At 40.9% G+C, this 22490-nt stretch overlaps 1 pseudogene; it reads right to left on the bottom strand.

Annotated features, from left to right (window-relative positions):
- Window positions 1-16316: 16316 nt before the first annotated feature.
- LOC129072504 (40S ribosomal protein S29-like) lies at window positions 16317-21658 on the bottom strand (annotated as a pseudogene).
- Window positions 21659-22490: the final 832 nt, after the last annotated feature.

The following is a 22490-nucleotide window of genomic DNA, read 5'->3' as shown; positions in this document are numbered from 1 at the left end:
AAGATGCCATCTCCAGTTTGCTCCCAATGTAGGTGGCCTTTGCCTTCTTGAGAGATGGTAGCGATGAAAGTGATGGTAGTGGTGGTGATGGAGGGGGAAATTAGAGGGGAAAAAAAGGAAGGAGGGTGTAGTCCCAGGCTTAGATGTCAGCCCAGAGACCCCACCCCAGGATGTGCTAGTGTGACTTCTGGCGTGCTGCTCCCCAAAGGGCACTTTTCCGCGTACTCAGAGGGCCCAGCTGCTGAGATGATGTTGGCTGGGGGCAGTCCTGGCATGGACACCCATGGGAGGAATCCTGGCGAAGCCATACTTCCTACCTCTTCTTTTCTGAGACCGGGGGCTGCAATTCATCTTACCCTGGTCGGTGTGGAGACCGCTTCCTAGGGGGCCACCCTGGTTTGGAAGAATGTTTGTGATTCTGTGTCCCAGTCTTCCGGATCATAGCTGATGGTGTACTTACTGCGCTGTGCATTACATCTGCCTCCAACTAAACAGACAGAACCAGGCTCAAACATTTATTTTGTGCCCATGTCTCTGTCTCTTTCCCTTCGCTCCCACGTCTTCCCCTGGAAAAGATTCAAAGAGCACCGGAGAGCCTGAGCACCCCCTTGAAACATTTTCGTCTTGTGAGATACTACTTTTAAAATCAATCTGGCTTAAACTAAATATTTTTTTTAAAACTTCAGTCTGTTTTCAGGGGAAATACAGATCTTATTGAGGTATTTATTATTCCAAAGGCAAGGGCAGTTTGTATCTTGTGTTTTGCTCATGAGAACTCAAAATAAACTGGACCTGAAAGGAACCAGGCCAAAGGGCCATAAACACACGTTTTATGTTTACGGGAATTATGGCTCAATTCCCTTCATCGTTTTTCAAATCTCATTTTACCTTCTTTTCCCAACCAACATAGAAGTTACTGAGCATTCCCTTATTTATCTATAATGAGTGACCCCCAGATGTGATAAGAACACTGGAAATGCATCCAACCCAGAAGGTGGCAGAAGAAGCAATGTGTTCTTGAAGATGGAACCCCAGCCCCACCTGCTCCAGAGATGGTGCTTCCTGTGACACCCGTATGGTTCTGCATTCCTGTCTGTACCAGGGTGGGACCGAGTCATTTTTACATGCTAACTGCTTAGTTTCAGAACCCCTAGCACACCTAGAAGGCAGCTTATTGCCTGAGTGGTATGGCGGCAAGGGTTTCTCTAACTGAGGCTTCGTGGGTCCTCAACTCCTCGTTTTCCTTTTCGGAAATAGTTGTCTACAGACATGGCAAGTGACCGTGGCTCCAGAAATGAGGTGTTGCCCATGGTGCACATCTACAAAGCAGAATCAAGTTCCACTATATTTTTATGTCTGTCCCAGAAATGCAGGGCACGAAAAGCTGCCCTTGGCTCTCAAGAGGTTTTATTTCTTCTGAGCATTTTCTTTTTTTTTGGATTTTGGGCTGGGGACAGGATAGTGACAAGAGAGCCCTCTTCCCTCCTCTTCCCACTTCTTCTCCATGCACAGCAGTTCTGTGGAGATGGGGGTGGGGAGGGGCTGATCCAACTGCAATGATGGCTGTGGAGGGACTGATTGCTTATGAGTCCTTCAGTCCAGGTATGATTGGGAAAGGTTTAAGTCAGTGGAGAAAACAGAGATGTGCTTGGTGCCTGTAGATCCTCTCCACCCCTCCCCATTTTTGTTTCCCTCTCTCATTCTTTTCCCTCTCCTCCTAGTGCCCTTGTCTCCTTCCCTTCCTTCTATTTTGCCCTCCAGCTATGTTTAGATTTACAAGGTTTTTGATGTTACTGAACCTAAAACGGATAAAGAAGAATAAGATACTGGTTCATCCTAACTCCTCTAAGGAAAAATCTTTTTTTTTTAAAAATTGAGATATAATTAACATATCATATTGTGTAAATTTAAGGTATATAAAATGTAAGAAAACTCTTTAATGTGCAAGATTACTGGCACTGGGAATTTTCATTTTCTCCAAATAATTAATGCCTAGCTCCATGTTAACTGGAAGATACTAGGCTGGTCTGGAGGATTTTCATTGATAAGAGAGAACTAAATACTTTGCTAGGTATCCAAGTCTGTCAAACTGAAATACTGATTCAGACAGAAGGGAATAAAAGATAAGTACATGAAAGGGCCTCACGAGAGGCAGTATAATGCATACATGGGAGGTGTTATTAATGCTATTATAGGGGTCCAAAGAGGTCCTGTAAATCCGGTCTTTGCTACTTTGTAGTAAAATATAAAGTTTAGAGCAAAAATGGCATGAGAAAATACATCCCATAGGATTTATGTGAACTACTCATCCACATTTTTGTTTCAAGCAAATTACATCCACACTAGCAACATTTTCTTCCAAACCGGGAGGAAATCATTCCATATTCAGATGAGGAAGTAATTGTAATTTTGCATCCATGCTCTGTGGAAACAGTAAGTAATAGACTTCTGCAATCCAGTCTGGGGTTCAGAATAAAATGTGAAAGCAAAAAGCAACTTAAAATGTAGGGCTTTGGACAAACCATTTCTGTGACTGAAAGGTTTGTTTGTGACTCGAGGGCCTGGCATCACCAGTTTTAAGTGCAGTGTTGCTTGCATTCCTGGAAGTCCTGTTCGGAGGCCTCCTTTCCAAATTCACGGAGATGGATTTCTTTAGCCCTGGCAGTTTCTTCCAAACCTTGTCTGCTTTCTTCTCAGGCCTTTGCTTCGAGACAAGGGACTTGAGCCAGGATGGTTAGGTTTCAGGTTAACAAAAAGAAACACTTTTATTGTCAATATTAATGGCAAACCTCGATTTTTACAAGGCTTGGATTTAGCAGCGTGAGCAGATCAAAAGCAGCTTGGCTTGATTTCTCAATATTCTCTGGAGCTTAGAAAATTAACTGCAATTTTGCTCCCAACGAAACAACACACACAAAAACTTACAGAAATGTTAAAGTTAATCTTTCAGCAGAGATTTTTTTTTACCTGTGTATACAACATGTCAGAATCTAATAAGTTTGCCCACTGAACCCGAGTTGAGTTTTGAAGGAGACCCCCTTAAGAAAATGTGTGAGCAGAGTGTCTTCATTTGCAATGTCACGAGCCTGTTTCAGTGTGTGCATTCCACACTTGCCTTTCTGGCTGGGTAAGGATCCGGCAGACTGAGGTCTCCCTGGTAATTTGGGTATACCGAGTCTCCAGTTAATGATAGATAATCAGCCTTTGGGTCATTCGGTCATTCTCTTATTACAGACCCCTCCTGCTCTCTCTGATCTCCTTTCAAACTAAATTTCACACAAATAAAGCAAGACAGGGACAAACTCTTAAAAAGAGAGGGAGAGAAAGAGAAAGAAATATTAGAAACTCCTGATACAGAACTCTAAACAAGGAAAGGCAAACTAAAAGAGGATAAGAAAGAACATCTTATCAAAATGAACATGCTGTGTACAAAACATGAAAAGAAAAGGCTCTGGTTTCTGTTAAAGTGACAGAAAATTAAAATAAAAATAATTGCAGACAGAAAAGTTATAAACAGAGAAGGCAGGATGCTTGCTGGAAACGCGCAGCACTGGGAGGCTAATTGTTACAGATTATATATCTGCCCTATGGTTGGAGAGGCGCTACTTTGCTCCATTTTCCAGAAGAGAATGGTTTTCTTTTTAATACTTGTGTGAGTGCCCACTTAAGTTAATACAGGCCAAAACCTCGAGGAACAAAAAGCAGAATTGCATTCTGCTTGCAAAGCCTCCAACTTCAAACGGAAGAATTGGTTTTGTACAAGAAAAGCAGAATTCCATTCAGAACGCATTTGGAGGCTTCACTCCATCGGTGACACCGATGCTTTTTTGTTTTGCTGACAGAAGCCACAGGTCATTCTTGGGGAAGTCGAACCGCGGCCAGGCCTCCCCCGCCCCCCAGAGGTCTTCCTTCCCCCAGTCTACATCTGCCTGTGACTCCATAAAGACAAACTTCAGGTTGGCCGAGCAGCATCTCTGACCAGATCCCTCTGGGGAAGGCGCTGGCACGTGTGGCTCAAAGAGGAGTTCTGGTGAGAGCGCCCCCAGTGCCATTTTCCCTGCCCCTGCCCTTGCCGGTCTTTCTGGGCCCAGGTCCAGGGCTCGGGAAGGGTCAAAGTCTAGCCACTGGTGGTGTCGGCAAGCCCTAAGTTTTCAATCTGATGAAAGAGTGGAACTTTGGCTCAGGGTTTGATCAACTCACAGTTCTCCAAGTGAGAGGGGCAGGCGGGAGACGGCAACAGGTGGCCAACTGGGGGCCCCGCCCGCTTGACTTGCCAACATAGCCAGCAAACTCATCTCTCTCCCACTCCTGTGTTTCTTCTAGGCCCAGCCGAAATGCCCCCTCTTCCAGGAATCCTTTCCAGGTATAGCTTCCCCTCCCTCTTCTCCACCAAATCAAATCTCTTTCTTCTGCACTTCTTTCTGGTGCTGCTTCTGTTCTCTCCGCGAGATCTCTGGGCACTTGCTGTGACTGTGGGTTCGTGGAGACACCAGTCAGTGCATTGAAGCCAGTACGTGCTTAAACAGCTGTAAAAGGGGTGACTTTGTGCAATCCGGTGAATTCCGCGTATCCCAGTAGCCATCGGTTGGGTTTTTATTTTGAAAGCGACTACAGCTAGTAGAGGAGTTCATCGCCGTCCATTAGGGATCAGACCTAAATCTCCAAGCTCTGGGGAGGACCAGGGAAGGCTTCCTCCCATTACTTGCAGAGGCTTTGGGTCTGCGTCAGTCAGCTTTGGATCCGAGAGGGGGAGACGCAGTCCGGCCTCGCTGGTGCTCCCTCTCGCCTCCTGGGCTCCGGAGTGAGAGCCGGGCACGGCGGACTGCGGGCTCCCCGCGGGCTCTCCGCGGACCGGCGCCTCGTTCTCTCTAAGCCTTAGTTTCCCCAGCTCAACAAGGGGGGTATTGACACCGACCTCGAAGGTGTTTAGGGAAGATTAAGTGAGATCTGGTTGCGCTCAATAAATATTTACGGATTTTCTCTTTTTGTCTCTTCGGTTTCTTGCCCTCTCTTTCAGGAGCCCGAAGACCTAACCCGGCAACTACGGGCCGGGGCGCGTCGGGGGCACCGCCGCGCCTCCGCCGGGACCACAAGGGCCTCGGCCCTCGCAGGACAGTGTGAGACGCAGAGTGAGACGCGGGGCGGCAGCCACGGCCCGGGACCGCTGGGGCACTGGCAGCGAAGCCAGAGCCGCCACCTGAGTTAGGCCACAGCGTCGGCTGCTGGGCCGCTCCCTCCCTCCTGGTTAAATTTCAGTTTTGATCCCACTGCCCTCTCGGTAACCACTGCCAGGGAGGCCGGTTCTCCGCCGCTCAGGCCCAGGGCGGCCACCGCTGCGGGGAGGGGGGACTTCCCCCGGCCCGAACTTCCTCCCGCGGGTCTCCGAGGACTTTTCGCTGGAGGGGGGCAGGAAGGGGTTAACCGCGCCCTTCCCCCCACCGCGCCCTCCGTGCCGGGCGAAGGCCGCCGCCTCCCTCCCGAGGTCTCATTAGGGAAACCCTCACCGCTATTTTCAACATTTCCTCAATCAAGAGCCTTTAAATAGAGCTGCACAAACAAATTGGCGGCAAAAGCGTAGATCTTGTCACGATTGAGACCAATCCCAATATTTCAGCCTTGTTTGCTTTGCAATTACGGGTTGGCTTGTGGCAGCGGTGCCACCGGGGCAAATCTGCAGCCGCCCGCTCTCTCCGCGGCACCCTCGGCGGGTGGAGGCGGCGATCCGCAGCCCCTGCCGGGGGCAGGGGGTGGCGCCGGGGGAGGGGCGCGAGGGGGCGCGGGCCGCGGAGCCTCCCCTGACCCGCGGGCAAAGGGCGCGCGGGGCGCGGCGAGGCGAAGCGGACTCATCAGGTTCCCCACGGAACCCCGGAGGTATATGCAGTAACCATAAAATGTGCAATACACATGTGGCAATCATGTTGTGCCCTTACGCAGCTTCCTTTCTCTCCTCTCGCCTCTCTTCCATCCGCAGGACGTGTTTCCCCAGTATTTGTTGGCGGTTCCTGGATTTCCCCTTCTCTCTCGCTGTTAAACTGCTAGCATGATTTGTTATATTTTCCGTAGCTGCTTATTCTTGTTTGACTTTCTGTACAAAGTCACTTCAAGTCTGCGGCAGGAAGAATGAAGCTCCAAGTCCCTCGGATGGGCTCCTACAGGCGCGTGGCTGTCCCCGGCCCTCCTTTAGTTCTTGCGGGACGGCTCTTCCCCGCACAGCAGCCGCCGAGTGCGTTCGGGCCCCGCCAGGCCCGCTGAGCCGGTTTCAGCAGAACAGTAGTTAACTCCAATCAGGTCCTAAGCCTTATATTTCACAGACAATTAAATCTTGGCGGCTGTTTAACAAAAATGTAATATTTACTCTGCTCTATACTGAGGAGCACTTTTAAAGTCAAAAACAAATACTACATTTCAAAAAAGAAAATATGATAATAAATCTCTTTTTATGGATTCTTGGTGCATAAGTGGAAACAACATGATTTAAATCCTGGACACTTCCACCCTCCCTTTCAGGAACAGCTGAAGTTACACAGATACTGTCTTTTAACACACATTCTCCATGTCTGGGGGGAGGCACCCACGTTTGTTACGCTCACTTTGGTTTCCAAGATTTCACACCCCACCCTTACCCATACAGCCAAGTGCAACAAGGATTATGAAATAATTAGATTTGAGATGTGAAGTCCATTTTCACATGGAATCAAGAAAAATGGGCATGGCTGGGGTAATTAATTTATAATTTCATATTACTTTCTAAATGACTACCCACTTCCTCTCATGTTGATTTCTGAAGGAGGTGGAAATGTTGAGGCAGAGAAATAATTTTATGAGACTCTGGGGTACATATTAAAATATGCTTTATTATTTAAAAGTGCATAAAGCATGGACCTATATTTGTTTGCTGATGGTCATAAAATAAAATCATAGCCATTCTTGCCAATTAGTGATCTCTTTTGCCTCAAAAATTTTATTTTTGGTTTCTAATTCCACTTGGACTACATCTTCATTCTGGATCATCCTCCTATAGTAATATTGTGGCTCTCTATTTTATTTAAAGCAAACCTTAGAAATAATGGTTTCCTAAAATTGTGCGATGACAAAGCCACAGAATAATATTTCAAGTCCAGAAGTCGTGCATTCCTATGTATATCTCCCAGGGAGTTTTCGAGCTGATTGCTTTAATAATTCAAGAAATAGGAAGCAGTAGCTAGAGAGGGTGCCATTTCCTAAAAATTCTCTCTTCACCGTCCCGAAAAAATTTGGTCTGACATATTATTCAATGCACAAATTATAATATTAGTTTCATGTGTGTTAATCTGTTTAGTATTAAACCTGCTAGAGTGTCTTAACCACTAACATGTTTTACTACACTGCTTTCAAATGGGTGATCTCAGATAATTACGAAGATTTTGATGTTAATCCCACGTTAAGTGAACAACTATGAATATAACCTTAAAGCATTATTATTCTTATATAAATGCCAACAAACACAATTTTAGAGGGAGCACAATTACTTTTCATCTGACAGTATCCTATAAGGATATGGCTACACTCATTGTTTTAAAAATCAGGGCAGTTTTCAATTACTATTTAACAGAGCTTTGTTTTGTTTTGCTTTGTTTTGTTTTAAAACAGCATTTGCAATGCCCATAAAACACAGCAACTTTGTACTGACAGATACATATTTTTCCTACATTGTTATTAATTAGCCTCTTTGCAAACTCACTAAAGTAGAAAAATATACCAAAATATTAAAATGTAGAGAATAATTATTAGGGTCTACATATTTATTAAACTAAACCAATGTTGTTAAAATTAAAAACATATGCCTGGCATATAAATGTTTCTTTAAGAATTCTTTTTTGGATGCTCAGTTATTATTTTTAAAGCCAACTGAGATTTTCAAGTTCTGATTTCCACTCTAAACAGGCATTGCATTGTTTTAAACAGTAGCTCCTGGAACAGTACCACCCTTAGTATTTCAGACTTCCAAACAACAATTGCAATTGGATAAATGCTTTCAGCTGGGAGCACTTTCCTAATACCTTTGTAGGTAATAGGATTCCCTATTTGTGCTGGGTGACAAACGGACAGTGCACTGGACAGACTGCTTGCTCTTTGCAGAATCTATGGGAAATTAGAGGTGTTTCTATGGGACTGCTTGTGGTTCATCTAAAACATTTCTGTTAAAATGTGAAATCATAGAATATAAACGAGTGGCTTTTCTGACTATACTTATGAAATGATGACTTAAAGAAGGATGCAAAATATAAGACAGGAGGAATGCAGAAACAGAAAATCTGAAAAAGAAAGTTTTTAGGCAGGATCTGGCTCTGTCTACAAATAGGAGAGCGGTTAGTTGGATCTACACCAGGGAATAGATGCTTTTTGTTTTCTTCAATTCAGTGATTTAAAAGTAGATTTTTTTTTCATTGAATGAAGGAGCCCAATCAAGAAAATATATGTAAGTTCTTGTATATGGGAAAATACTAGCTACCTTGATTTTCCATATTAGGTTAAAATATAAGGACCTTTAACCCACCACACCATTATTCTTTCTAAATGAATGAATGTTGTAACAATTGGTGTCAAAAGCTTTGAATTTTTTCAAACTTGTGTTAAATTGGAATAATAAGGTATATCCATGAGATGACTTCCATAGACATCAATTGGCTGAGAAAAAAGTGGGAAAAAAGAACAACACCTTGTTTAGGGAGGAGCCAAACAACTGATTATAAATATGAGATAAATAAAGATATTGTCTCCTCACATTCCTAGTAAGTCTTCCTGCTTTTCCAAATTAAGTTCTTTACATCATCACGTGCTATTCAAGTAAAGATAATGTCAGCAATGAAATTATAAAATCTAATCAAGTGACTATTTTGCTTTATTACAATGTATTTTCTTTATTACAATATGCATTATATTGGGACTGTTGAAGGTGTAGTTGTTTGCTGAATATTTCTTTTTTCAGATAGAATGATATTTAATGAAATGTTTAGAAATATCAATCTGATAGTTCATCAAAGATACAATAGTCATGTTAACAAAGTGGCATTTGAATCTGTGTGGTGTGGGCTGAGCTTGCTTTGTAAATTATAGTGCTTTTAAAACCTTGACCTAGGTATTTGTAATGAAGACATCTGAGAAGAGAAACTCAAGAGTCCTCAACTTACACAGGCAAGTACATCTAACTGTGTAGGGGAACTTGCCCTAGAAACATTTCTCCACTGAAAATGCAGTTTTTCTACCCCTCCCCCAATACTTCCACTAACTATTTTACTAAAAAGTCACAGAATTAAGAGTGGCTGCAATTCACTGGGCTTTTCTCTCCTTAAATACCTTACTATTAGATGATTGAAGAGTTCATTCAATTGTCCCTGTGTTTTATGTTCTCATTGTTAACTGTCTTAATACGTGGCAATAATTGGATCATGAACTGAATTTTTCTCATTGCCTTGGATCCTAGGAGTTTTAACCTATAACCTTAGATCTGTCTGAGTAAATAGTAAACCATATACATTTTGTTGTATTATTAATAGTGCCCTGCTTCATGCCTGTAAGAATTTCAAGTAGTTGTTCGAAGAATTAAGGTGATTTTTCCAAGCTTGTTTGTAAAAATAATGTCAGTAAATGGAATTTTGTAATTTATTTTGATGTTTATTACAAGGTTAATGATGTATTCTGGTAAAAGTTTTGATCCCAAAATGAAACAAAAGCACATTGGGATGTGACAAATTTTTAAAATTAATTTTGAGCATGTCGTAAAGACATTTTAATGCTGTGTAGGAATGACACTATTATTATACATGTGAAGCAACATGACACAGTGATTAGAGCAAAATCACTGGAGTCAGAGGCACAGTTTTGAGTTTTGATTACAATACTTATCAGCGTGCCGTCTCGGAAAATTATCTACCCATTCTCCACTTTACATACCGCATCTGTAAAGGATGGATAATAACTTTAGACTCTGTCACAGTGTCATGATGAACATTTGGTAAGATGATTCACATGAGGCTTTTAGTAGAGGGTCTGGCATAGAGTAAGTGCTCAAGAAACATTAGCTCTTCTCTGTGGCATAGCTCTCCAAAGGTTAAGAGTGGCACGCCAGTGACCTTCCTGAGAGCCACTAAGGAAGTGTGGGGGTGCTGACAGCTCATGGACATGGAGATCTGTGTGGGGAGTCTGCATTGGCACCCAGCCCTCAAGGTTGGCAGGGTGAAGGCAGTGGCTTCTGGTTGTCTTCAGAGGCTCTGGAAAGGTATGTGGAAATGGTCCTAGTGATAGCAACCCGGCAGACTGGCTGAGGATACCCAGCTTCATGCCATCTTTTCCACATGTGGTGTGGTCTGCCGGAGCTTAACACAAAGGTCCAAACTGGGGGAAATGACACTTTAAAGAAATAGAATATCTTAGGTCAGTGGTGCCCCCATTTTTTCTTTTCTTAATACCAAGTGTCAGGTGTGATTTATACTCACCAAAAGCGTGGCTTACCGCTCAGAGGTTCAGAAGATTTTAATGCCCGAGCTCTCTACAATCAAGCAACTTCAAACATCATGAGCCTTGAAGGACAGAAAAAACATGTTTTAAATATCAGGTCTTTTTAAATATAAACACCGCAGCTGAAAACCTGTGCACTAAACAAATCACTCAACATCTCTGAATCTTAATTTCCTTATATGTAAAATCTCCCCTTCCAAGTAAGAACTAGATTAAAGGAATAATATGTATAAAGAGCATAGGATAAAATAAGTGCTCAATAAAGTCAAACTCCTTTCCCCCACATCTCTCCGTTTGATCCTTATATATTCTAATATATGTGCTTTCTTTTAATGCATCCTAAGTACCACTTAGAAGCTTTGTTTCTGTTCAGTTTTATAGCTCCTTCTCTCCTTGGTTCAGACACTGAACTGAGGTCCAATGAGTAGGGTCTCATTGTTTTATTTAACTGCACACTTCAACAATAAAACATTTTAAATGCATATTTTATAAATTATGTATCTGTACTACTTTACTGATGCATTACTTACATTATAAACCTAGGCAAAGAATAAACTTAAGAAGGGTAAGATGAAACATTAGACCATAGGTTTAAATATTTTAGGTGAGATTCAGCAGTATCAACAATGGATGCAAATTCACATTTCAAATAATCTTGGTCACTGAAAAATGCTTCAGTTGATTTACTGCTTGATTCATGTTGTGGATGCTTCTTTCTTGTTTTGTGGCTGACTAGGAGGGGGAGCGGTTCTGTTCTGCCATTTTCTTGATAGTTGATTCCTACATTCTTTGAATTATATTTAATCTAAAGTACTTTGCGGGAATCTTTTTAAGCTCCTTGTCCATTGGGTGAAGGTTAGATTGATTAAAACTGGAATATATAGTCTACTCCTCCCTAATTGAGCCAGATAAGCAGTAGCACCTCTCAGTTAGGTGGCCTTTTCAGTTGAGATGTCCCGGCTTCCCTGAGGACATCCTGTGAACCCATTTCTGATTGTTTATATAAAAACAAATATAAAGAGAAGGTCTAACCAGGTCCTCTTGCACTCCATTTTTTGAGTCCTACACTCAGAAGTTGTGATTCCTGACATTTCTCTACCATGATGTTCTGTGGTAGAATGAATGAAACCCTTAGGTGCACTGGATTCTGTTTTCTATAGCTTGCCTTACTCTCTTTGCCATGTAGTTGAATAGCTCTTCACTGTTCACAAATTGCTTTAATATATCTCTTTCATTTGAACTCATTATTTCCATAAGGCAGGTAAAGCGGGTTTGATTCTGTTCATCCTAAAGATGTAAGAGACACACCATCCTGGCATCGGCTGGAGGAGTGAAGTAATTGCCCTGGTTCACAGTTAGTAGGCAGCAGAGCTGGGTTTAAACTTGTTTTCTGAAGGTCATATCATGCTGTATCATGATGTTAACTTACTTTTTAAACTGTATTTATTTTTGTCTGAACTGAGGGGAGACAATTTACATATGTAATATAAAAAAATTACCTATTTTAAAATGTTAAAATTAACATATTAAATTTGAAAGACTTGCTCCCAGTTTTTGTGCCAAATTCGACCTCTGGCTTTGCCTTAAAAATCAACCTTGACAGCCTCAAATGCAGCAGAAGTTGTGGAGAAACTGGATTACTTGTATTTTGTTGGTGGGAATGTAAAACGTTCTACATCAAGTCTGGAAAACAGTTTGACAGTTTCTTAAAGAAATAAATATGTAACTGTCTTATGACTCAGCAGTTGTACTCCCAATCATTTATTTAGATAAACGAAGACTTACGTTCACACAGAAACATGTATGAATGCTTATAGCAGCTTTACTCATAATAGACCCTAACTGGAAACAATTCAGATGTTCTTCAATGGATAAGCAAACTGTTAACCACTCTGCTAACAGTTAAGCTAGTACTGTTAATCAGATTAACATTTGTACCATGGAATACTCTCAGCAATAAAAGGAATGAGTTACTGATAAGCACAACTTGAATAAATTTCCAGAAAATTATGGTGGGTGGAAAAGCCAGCCCCCAAAGGGTACATTTATATACAATTCTTAAAATGACAAAGATAAAGAAATGAAAGAAAGTTTTAGTGGTTACTAGAGATTAAGAGATGGTATGGATAGAAGGGAAGTGGGTGTGGCTATAACAGGGCAACCGGAGGGATCTTTGTGGTGACGGAAATGTTCTGTATCGTAACTCGTATTAATGTCAATACCCTGGTTGGGATATTGTACTATAATTTTGCAAGATGCTACTGTTGGGAGAAACTGGATAAAGGGTGCATAGAATCTCTGTTATTTCTTAAAACTGCATGAGAATCTGCAATTATCTCAAAATAAAAAGCTTAATAAAGAAGTCACTGACATACAGTGACTTCCAGAACTGACTAGAACTGACTAGAGGCAGGATGGGATTGAGAATAGGAGTTGTAAACTTTGAGAATGATTTTCAATACACTGCTCAAACTCTTCTGCACATCTTCCTTCTGATTTCTTATGAACCATAATCCATATTTACTGTGATTTGGGGGAATTAATACAAAAAATTCCCATGTCTCTGTCATAGGACTTTGCCAGTTTGCAAATCACAAGTATTTTTTTAATTCATCAGCTGACTGCTTTACATCTCAGAAGATAAAACTAGATAAAACATTGAATCATATGTTACAATCTATTTTTAAAGTTGATCAGAGTTTTTAATTACTTTTCTTCTTTTTTCTCATTTTTCTTCTTTTTTTCTTATTCTGTTTGAACTCATATATTCCCATATGTACTGTTAAAGCTAAACAAACACTAAGGATGCATATTGTAGACAGAATTACTAATGTCATTCTTAATATGAGAAATAGAAAGTTATATTGACTCTCCACACAGAATCACACTCTGCAGCATGCTTGCATAACAAGTGTAATTAAGCAAATCTATTGCTGATTTGTTGACAAGATAAAGTAACAGCAACATTGCAGAGGGTTGGTCTCACCCTTCCAGGCCACGGGCACCTCTGTGGGGCCTTCTGCAAACACCTGCTGACACTGGAGAGTGATTTAGTCATTGCAGAGGAGCTGCTGTCATGACAAATAGGGGTTAAATTGTGAGAATTTTAGGACATATTTTGGGGAAGGATTAAATAAATCAGGGGACTTGCTGACAGCAAATAGTATCTTTGAGTGGCTGATTTGAAACACAGAATCAGAGGGTTGAGATGAATGCCAGGTGGTCGCTGGGAGCTGGAAGAAGTCCCAATGAGCTGGCTGACATAAGTCTAGGCTTCATTTCAGCATCATTAAATAGTCTTTGAGTGATGACTTATTCATTATCACCTTAAGAAAAGATTATGTGAAAAACAATGGCGGCATTAAGGGATGTTAATTTAGGAAATATTATTTATAGTTTATTTAAATGATTTCCCTTACAGTAGGGTTAGCAGGCCTTAAAACTGGTTCTTTTTAATCTTTCCCATCCTATCACTGTTTGTATTACTATGACATATTTTTTTCCAAGGAACTTAAAGTGCATTAACTCCTTATGTCAGACTGAATTTTTAAAAAATTCTAACAATGCATCTAAGCTCTTATTCTCTTAAAATAGTGAATAATAAACTTTATGCAAGGATGTCATTATTGGATGTTAAAATGAAGCCTTTTAGCTCAGTTAGCTATCTCACAGTGGAATGAGAAATGTCAGGACAGACCATTGGTACCAGACGTCCTGAGAAAACTTGTAGCACACGTGGTCCAGCTGCTTACCAGAAGGACTTGCCCTTGGGGGTGGGGGGCAGAGTCTGTGAAACAGGTGAACACTGGGGACTAAAAATTCCCGGACCCAGGTCTACTTAGAATTTAGCACGACTGGTCTGCCTCACTTTATAGTTTTTTTCCAAAACAAGTAGACTAAGAAAAAACAAAAGCAACAACAACACTAAAAAAACCCCACAACTCTTAAACTAACAATAATACAACACAAACTTTAATACGAAATCAAAACAAAAACTGGGCTTTTATGAGGTTGACTTGAGGTCAGGAAAAGAATGATAAACTTTTGAGAGGAAGAAAGAAATCATCAAAGCCAAGGGAAGCTCAAAGTGGAGTTTTAATAGCAGCTATCATATTGCGCCCAAGCCTTGACCATTTTTGATGCAGCTGTTTTGTTTTAAGATGTCCCATCCCTGTTCCCCTTACTCAACCCTCCGCAGTGACCACAAGCACACAGTCAGGCACTCGGACCATTCTGGATAACTGTAAACCCCTCAGAGAGTTGCTGCAGGGGCAGCATAAGTGGAAATGAAATCCAATCTAGCCTTTAGCCAAATCACTGTCTGAGGTTAAGCCCAGTGAACAATGAACATTATTGGGAGTCTCCTTTTACCTGACAAAATTGTACTGATGGCATTTTGTGAAAATTACGTACATGTGGGGAAGTTATTTTTTATATTTAAAACCAACAGACCTTGATCACAACTTATTTCTTTAATACTTAAGGACAAGAGTGGAGATAAGCTTCTCATTCTGGAGGATCTTTTTAAACATTACAAGGATTTATTTTATTGAGTAATGTGTCTTCTCACTCACCAAAGGAGCATGATTTATTATAAGGGTGAGCATTTTCACACACCTCAAGGATGGTATGAAGTGCTAGAAGTTGGTCAAGGTCCTGCTTCTCCCTGGACCAGAAATTAGGGGTAATAATAATAATACTAACAAAAACAACAATAATTATAATAAAAAAATACTGGCACTTATTCTGTGCCAGGCCCTAATCTAAGTACGTTTCCCATGTTAACTTATTTATTTTTCACAATTGCTGACTAAGAGTTATTATCTCTATTTTATAGACAAGAAACTGAGGCCCAAAGAAGATACCAGCATCACACAGCTAGTGAGTAACAGGCAGGAATGAAACCCATGCAGACTAGCTCCTGAGTATGTTCTCTTATCCACCATCATTCACTTGTTTGCCACATATCTATTGAGTATCTAATATACTACAGGCATTGGGCTTTATGCAGGCAATACTGCAGTGAGTCTAGATATATGTCTTTGCCTTCTTTGAGCTTACAGCCTATTGGGCATAAAGGCTAATGACTTATTGTGTGAAAAGCTTCATGCTGTGAGAGGGTGTTAATCAATGTTTGTATGCAATGTTGATTTTGATATAAACTTCTTAATAAATATAGGGGGCCTGACTCCTTCCCACCCAGCCTTGGTTGTCTTCTTCCTTGTGTTCCCCATCCAAACTGGCTCCCTTAAATGTAAACTCTCAGTGTCAGGCTGCTTCACTGTACTCTTATGTGGGTCTCACTCAGGTGACAGGCTAGATGGGCAGGTTCCCTACCTGGATATAATTGTGCCAGTAACAGCGGCAGTAGAGATGGGAGTTGGGCTTGGAGGGTCTTAGAATATATTGACATTAACTCACTTTTGCTTTGTTTTGATGCACAGCCATACAACTCTGGAATATGATTCTGGGTTCACCAACTCAGAGACGGCCTCCAGAGGGGAGTTAGGAGATAGCCCAAGGGCTTTATTCTTCTATACAAAGGCAAGTCCAAGCTAGTTCTTCTAAAGGTATAGTCCTGTTTATTATCTTTGACCTCTGCCTAATCAATTCTGTCTGGATCTTTTGGGAACATTAAGAGTAGTCCTCCTGGGATTCAAACTCAAAATTAAATGGAAACAACTCATGAGGTAGATCTGAGCCTAGTTTTTTTTTTTTTTTTTTTTTTTTAATTGAACTTTAAAAAACTGTGTAAAAAGAGCTAACTTTGTTTCTGCAGGAAGGTAGATATTTTGAATGCCTCATTCAAGGGAGTTCACTCAGTCCAACTTAATGAAGCCTATATCCTTTGCCCACTGAGGGAAACACAGGCAGCTCATACTGAGGCAGCATTTCCAGGTCAGCCCATGCAAGTTTGAGCAGATGTGGCAAGAACAAGAACCCTGGCCGAATTTTCTCAATGGCCCCATGAGAGTTGCTGGTGACTCACCTTGCCTCTTGGAGGCAGGGAGGCAAAGGCTGAGCTTAGTTTTTCAGATTTTTATCTAGAATTCCATCTGGAATTTCCTCCAAGGTACACCCCTTTGTGAGTTGGGTTGAGTTTCCAGGTTGAGATGATTCATTGATTCATTCTGTGATAAATGTTTATTGAGTGCCTACTGCATGCAAGACTTAGAATAAATCGAACTTGAGACCCTAGAGTTCATTGATTTTCTAAAAATTTTAAAAACAAAAATGCTAACTTTTTAAAAAATATTTTATTTATTTATTTTTAGAGAGTGGGGGTAAAAGAAGGAGAGAAGCAGTGTGTGAGAGAAACATCAGTTGGTTGCCTCCTACACGCACCCAGCTGGGGACCTGCCTGCAATCCAGGCCTGTGCCCTGACCAGGGGAATTGAACCTGCAATCTTTGGCTTTACAAAATGACGCCCAACCAACTGAGCCGTGCCAGCCAGGACCAAAATGCTAACTTTAGATTCATGAGTTTTTACGATAAAAAGGAAATAAATCACAGATTGTTCAAGAAACAATGATTTATTCTGCTCTGGAGGAGAATATTGAATTCTGAAACATATTGATATCTGTAAACACATTCGGTAATGAGACAATATAATTTTTATAGGAACATACCTAACCACTAACACTGAGATCCAGCCTCTTTTGAATTCATAAAATAAGTCAGAGTTTTCTTCAAACTAATGATAATGGGAGTGACATATGTGCATAGAGGGAGTCTGTGGTTGAAGGCCTAGCTGATTAGGAGTTGTGTTCTGTGGTTTTTGCCACTTGTGTGTGATTAAACCCTGCAGAATAGAGTCTGTCCCCATGCATTTGGTTTACAGAAAACTAGTAACATGATATGGAATTAATGATCTAGTTTCTCAAAAGGGGAGACTATTGGCCTAACACCTTCCTAAGTTGTAGCTGTCAACATGTTTAGTTTGGTTCTAATGGGAGCTAGGCTGGAGAAAGGAAAAGTTTTGTAGGAAAAGTTATGTGATATTAATAAGAACCACATTCTGTTTGATGTTCTCTCAAATTATATGTGCTTTATCTTACTAAAAATTGAACCATTCAAAAATAATAAATCTTTCTTTTCTATGGCCCATAAGTGATCAACATTTTGGATGATCAAAAAAAATTTTGTCCTAAAGATAGCCCCTCTTTTAGCTCAGCTTTATTTGCTGGTGCTGATTTATAGCTGAAAGCATCACTTCATATTTTTTCCAAGCATCAAAGTCATAATGTGTTTTACAAATACTCAAAAGTTCTTAAAATCCATGAACCTCTGTATTACCTTTTTTTAAATTCTTCTATAAGACTGTATTCAAATTGGTTAAACAGATGGCATTCTATTTTTGAAAAAAAAAAAGCTAAGAATTTCACCTCAAGATGGAGAACTCATAGGTTAAATTTCATTCTGAAGTGCACTTTTATAACCAAGTAATTAACCTTTGAAAATGAGGGTATTTGAAGCAAACAAGGAGAATCTTAAGATGATCTCATTAACATTGGCATGGTAGACTTGTCAGAAGCAGAGATACTTGAGAAGGTTAATAATAAAAGACTGTAAATATTTTACAAATATGGTTTATTTTTCAAGCTTTCCTGTTTTCTCTTTATTATGATAAACTTAGGAGATAAATACTTTAAGATGTGTTTCTTCATAACAATGGGAATTAGTACAAAAATTTTTGATGGAAGAATGGAATTGGCACAAACACTTTTGGTGGAAGAATTTCACTGTTAGTCACTTTTAGGCAGTCATATTTGGGTACCTACCACATGTAGAAGTTGCTTCAATGCTTCTGAAAGGATACAACAAATTATAACATGTAGAATCTGCCCTTTAAGCTTATAATTTAGTTAGGTTGAGAAGGAACAAATTAATAAAAAGTTAAAAGGAAAAAATAAAAGGAATAATAGAGGTTAGGGGTAGTCCATGATGGTTAGCTGAAACACTGCGTTAGTAACACCAAGTTTAAAGAATGAGAGATCATTATGGGATGAACAAGGAAGAGTCCCTCTTTGTACAGCTTGCAATAAACCTTGAGAGAGAGAACAGTTTTGGAGAGGCAGAATCTGGTTTCATGAAGGTAGAAGAATACTCTGGAAGGGAGAAGAGTTTGTTTTGGAACCAGGCAGATCTGCGCTTAAATCTAGATTACATTGCCCTCTAGCTGTCTAATCTTGGGAGGTTACTCAACTTTTCTGAGCATCATGGGTGTAGTAGTGACTACTTTATTATTTTTTAGGATTAAATGAGATAACACATATAATGTGAAAAATAATTATCACTCAATAAATGCTAAAGCCCTTAGTTGGAGAGAGCATCCTGAACAAGTATGGAATAAAGAGAGAGCTTGCCATGTCTATGGGGCAATGAGAAGACTATTATGAGTCTCGGCATGAAGGATCTAGTAAGAGAAGTGGAGTGAAATAATGTGGAGAGATAAATATGAATCATCATTCATTCACTTGTTTTCTCATTCAGTAATTCATTGAGATCCTTTTATGTGGGAAGCCCTCTGATAGGCATGGAGATGCAAAGACAAAGAAGACTTAGCCTTGTGTTTCTGTGGATGCCAAGTAAGGAATTGAAACTTTATGCTGAGGGAAATTATGTCTTTCAAGAGGGGAGGAGCTTGAAAATAGTATTTTTGGATGGTTAACTGAAATATATTTATCCTGACCCAAGATATGAATTCAGTTATTGTTTCCTAGTGCCTATGTTCCTGCTGACCAGGATCCCGTTGTAGCTCATTCCTATGACAGAGAGTCCATTCAAATGAATGAAGAGGAAGGGCTTGTGTGTGGAACCTCATCTCATCCCTTGAAATAAAACCTTGGTACTGAAACTGCTCATATTGCACTTGTGGTTAAACTTCTCGTCTAATCTGGCATTTTCTACACTTAGTGAGTATTGCATTGGGCCCAGAGTCATGATAATCCTTAGAAGCTGGCACCAGAATAACTGTGTGTTCAGGGCTAAGGAGACATTTAAGAATCTAGACATTAGTGACTTTCTCCATGATTGAGTGTTTTATGAGTGGAAGTTCCTTTCCTGTTAATAATCTCTGTAACCAAAGATCCTGTGACAAAGTTGTAGATTTAGATTGACTGATTTTTTTATCATGAAGCTTTGCTTGGATAACAGCTTCTATGTCTTCTAGGTACAAATTCTTAGGTCTTATTCTCACCTCTTCCTCTATCAACTACTGTTCTTATCTCAATTTCCTCTTTTAGCCCAAGGCTTAGTAGAATACAGATCAAATGAGGTGGAATCTGTGGCTGCAATCTCCTAATACATCCTGGTTAACTAGTAATTTCAATGGGTAATTTCTTTATTTCAGGGTTGGTACCATAGTGAAATTTGGTACTAAACTATAATAAAATTCCTTTAAGGTGATCATTTTTGGTGCTCAGCTTGGAAAATGACACTGGGACATAGGATGCAAGGCATACAAAATATATAACTGATGACATCCTCTTTCAATACTTAAGCACCAGCTTTATGCCCATTGTTACACATTATTTTATACCCACACACAGACATCTATCTACGTAGTGTTCAATCTCTCCTTTTGTTTGTGTGTGTGTCTGGCTGCTTAGCTCAGGTGGTCAGGGTATTGAGCTAATGAGAACAAGGTCACAGGTTCAATCTTTGTGTGGGCCAGCAGAGTTTGCTTTGTTCAGTGGTCACAGACCTGGTCTAGCCAGCTGTCTAGCATATGTCTGCCCCAGGTCATAAGAGGACATGGCAGGAGTGTGTGGATGGACAAGAGCAAATCCATCACCACCATTAGAGAAAGCCAAGCCAAGCACGTGTCCTACTAATGGGGGTCAATAATGTCTCATTTAAATGAGGTTGACATTTTAATACCTTTTGCTGAGAGGGTCTTTTGAACACCAAATTTAAACATTGTTGCTTTTCTGGTGTGAATTCATTTCTAATAAAGGGAAGGGTGTACAAGGCCTTAGATGATTATAGATTTCCAAATATAGATTAATGACTTAAACATTTAAAAAATTGGTTTAGTACTAAAAATTTCAGTATGACTATTCAATTACCTCCCCTTTTTCTTAAAATCTGTTTTAGCTAGTGAAATAAGAAAATAATTAATTTTCAGAGAGTGATTGATCATCACTACTTTCATTTAAGAAAAACACTTTTATTAAACTTTCTGATAATTGGACCATTAAAATGTTAGCAAAAAGCAGGTAAAATTAATTCTGTGTTATTCGACCTTTTGGCTCACACCAAGCCCACACATCCCATCTTTCATTTCTAGGCAAACATGTCCCCCAGATTACGTCATTATTTAACATCATGTTTTATTAGATTTCAAACTGAATCAAAAATCACCTCCATTTCAAAGTGCTCTGTATTAGCTGTTCTCTTCAGCCAGATCTTTGCGAGCCTTGAAAAGGCATTTGATGCAGAAGAGGGGAGGGCAGAGTCCAGAAAGGAAATTTGGCAAGAGAAGGATAAAGAATGATATATTGGGTATTCCTTTAAAATCTATTTATTAAACAAAATTAGAACAATGATAATGCAACATATATTAAAATACAAAATATTAAATATTTATTTCCACTAGGTAGTAGATTCACAAGGTTAAAAACAAAAACATATAAAATGATATATTGTGAAAAGTTTTCCTTCCTCCCCTATCTTTCGTGTACCAAATTCTACCTCCTTTTTTATATAGTATGTACTCATATGGAGTTTCTTTATGCAAATATATCTTAAACCCTTCCTTCTTTTTACGCAAAAGTTAACACATTATAAATATTGTTTTTAATCTTGCTTTTAAAAAACTTGACAGTATGTTTGAGAGACCTTTCCATCTATGCAGATTAGCCTTATTTCCCCCCAGAATTGTGTACTATTCCAACGAATGGATGTGTAATTTATTTATCTAGTTACCTGTTGATGACCCTTGATAGAGTTTCTAATATTTTCTATTACAGACGACAAAGTAACCAATTATTTTGGCAAGAAGCACCGCCTGTCAGTCCCGTGGCGCGTCTGGCACCAGAGCACCGGCCTCCGCAGCCCTGGCCCCGCAGCTGTCCTGGGGGCCCATCTCTGGGCCCTGTCCCGGCCGCGGAGCCTCCTGGAAGGGAGTATTGTGGCTTCCTGACTGGGGACTTCCATCACGTTTGGTGTCGTGTTCGGTGTCACCCCCGTCGCATGGCCCTGCTGACCGGACTGCTGTGTGCAGCTGACCAGGCTCTACGTGGCCATCGTTGTCGCAGGGCCAGTGTCCCTCTTCCGCGGCCTGCCCTGCGGCATCGGCTGGTGCCTCCTAACTAATCTGGTTTCGAATAGGCTTTGACGCCTTCTTTCATCCTCACCTGGTTGCACCTCTCTCGTCCTGTGTCAACAGCTGTGCCAACCCCACCATTTACTTCTCTGTTGGCTCCTTTAGGCAGCGGTGGCGGGAGTGGCGACAGACCAGAGGCCGGTCGTGCAGAGGGCTCGGCAGGACTTTCCGGAGGCGGGCGACACGGAGAAAGCCGCCTCCGAAACCCCGGCCGGGCCGCGTGGGGCAGCCGGGGGGAGTCCGGGTTCCGCCTGCCTCTGTGCAGGCCCGCGGGACTTTGAGAGCCAGCCGGGCCCCGGAACGAAAACCGGTCACCTAGTAATCCTGCTCCGGAGGTTTAGGTGGGCTGCCTGCCCCAGGGCCGTCGTCCCCCCGCGCGGGAGCGGTGACCCCGCGCGGGGCCAGGACTCTTTCCACTTGGGAAGAATCCCCCCTTCGGCAGAAGAGGAAAGCAGCGCAGGGAAAGCCTACATTTCTTTCATCACGGCACTTGAGACAAACTACGAAAATATTACATTTTTGACAAGTTTCCGTTGTCACTGCCCTACAATCTGTCTCTATAAATGAAAAGAATTAAGGTTCAACTGAGCCCCAGTGATGTGGGCAGGCCTTAAACGATCATAATAAATGCTGATTGAATAAATGAATTTAAAAAATTATTTT

The sequence above is a fragment of the Pteronotus mesoamericanus genome, unplaced genomic scaffold, assembly GCF_021234165.1.
Source record: "Pteronotus mesoamericanus isolate MK-2021 breed Mesoamerican mustached bat unplaced genomic scaffold, CSHL_Meso_final contig_32, whole genome shotgun sequence".
Taxonomy (NCBI): domain Eukaryota; kingdom Metazoa; phylum Chordata; class Mammalia; order Chiroptera; family Mormoopidae; genus Pteronotus; species Pteronotus mesoamericanus.
Note: the sequence above shows the minus strand (reverse complement) of the source record. Positions and strands in the feature narration are given on the sequence as shown.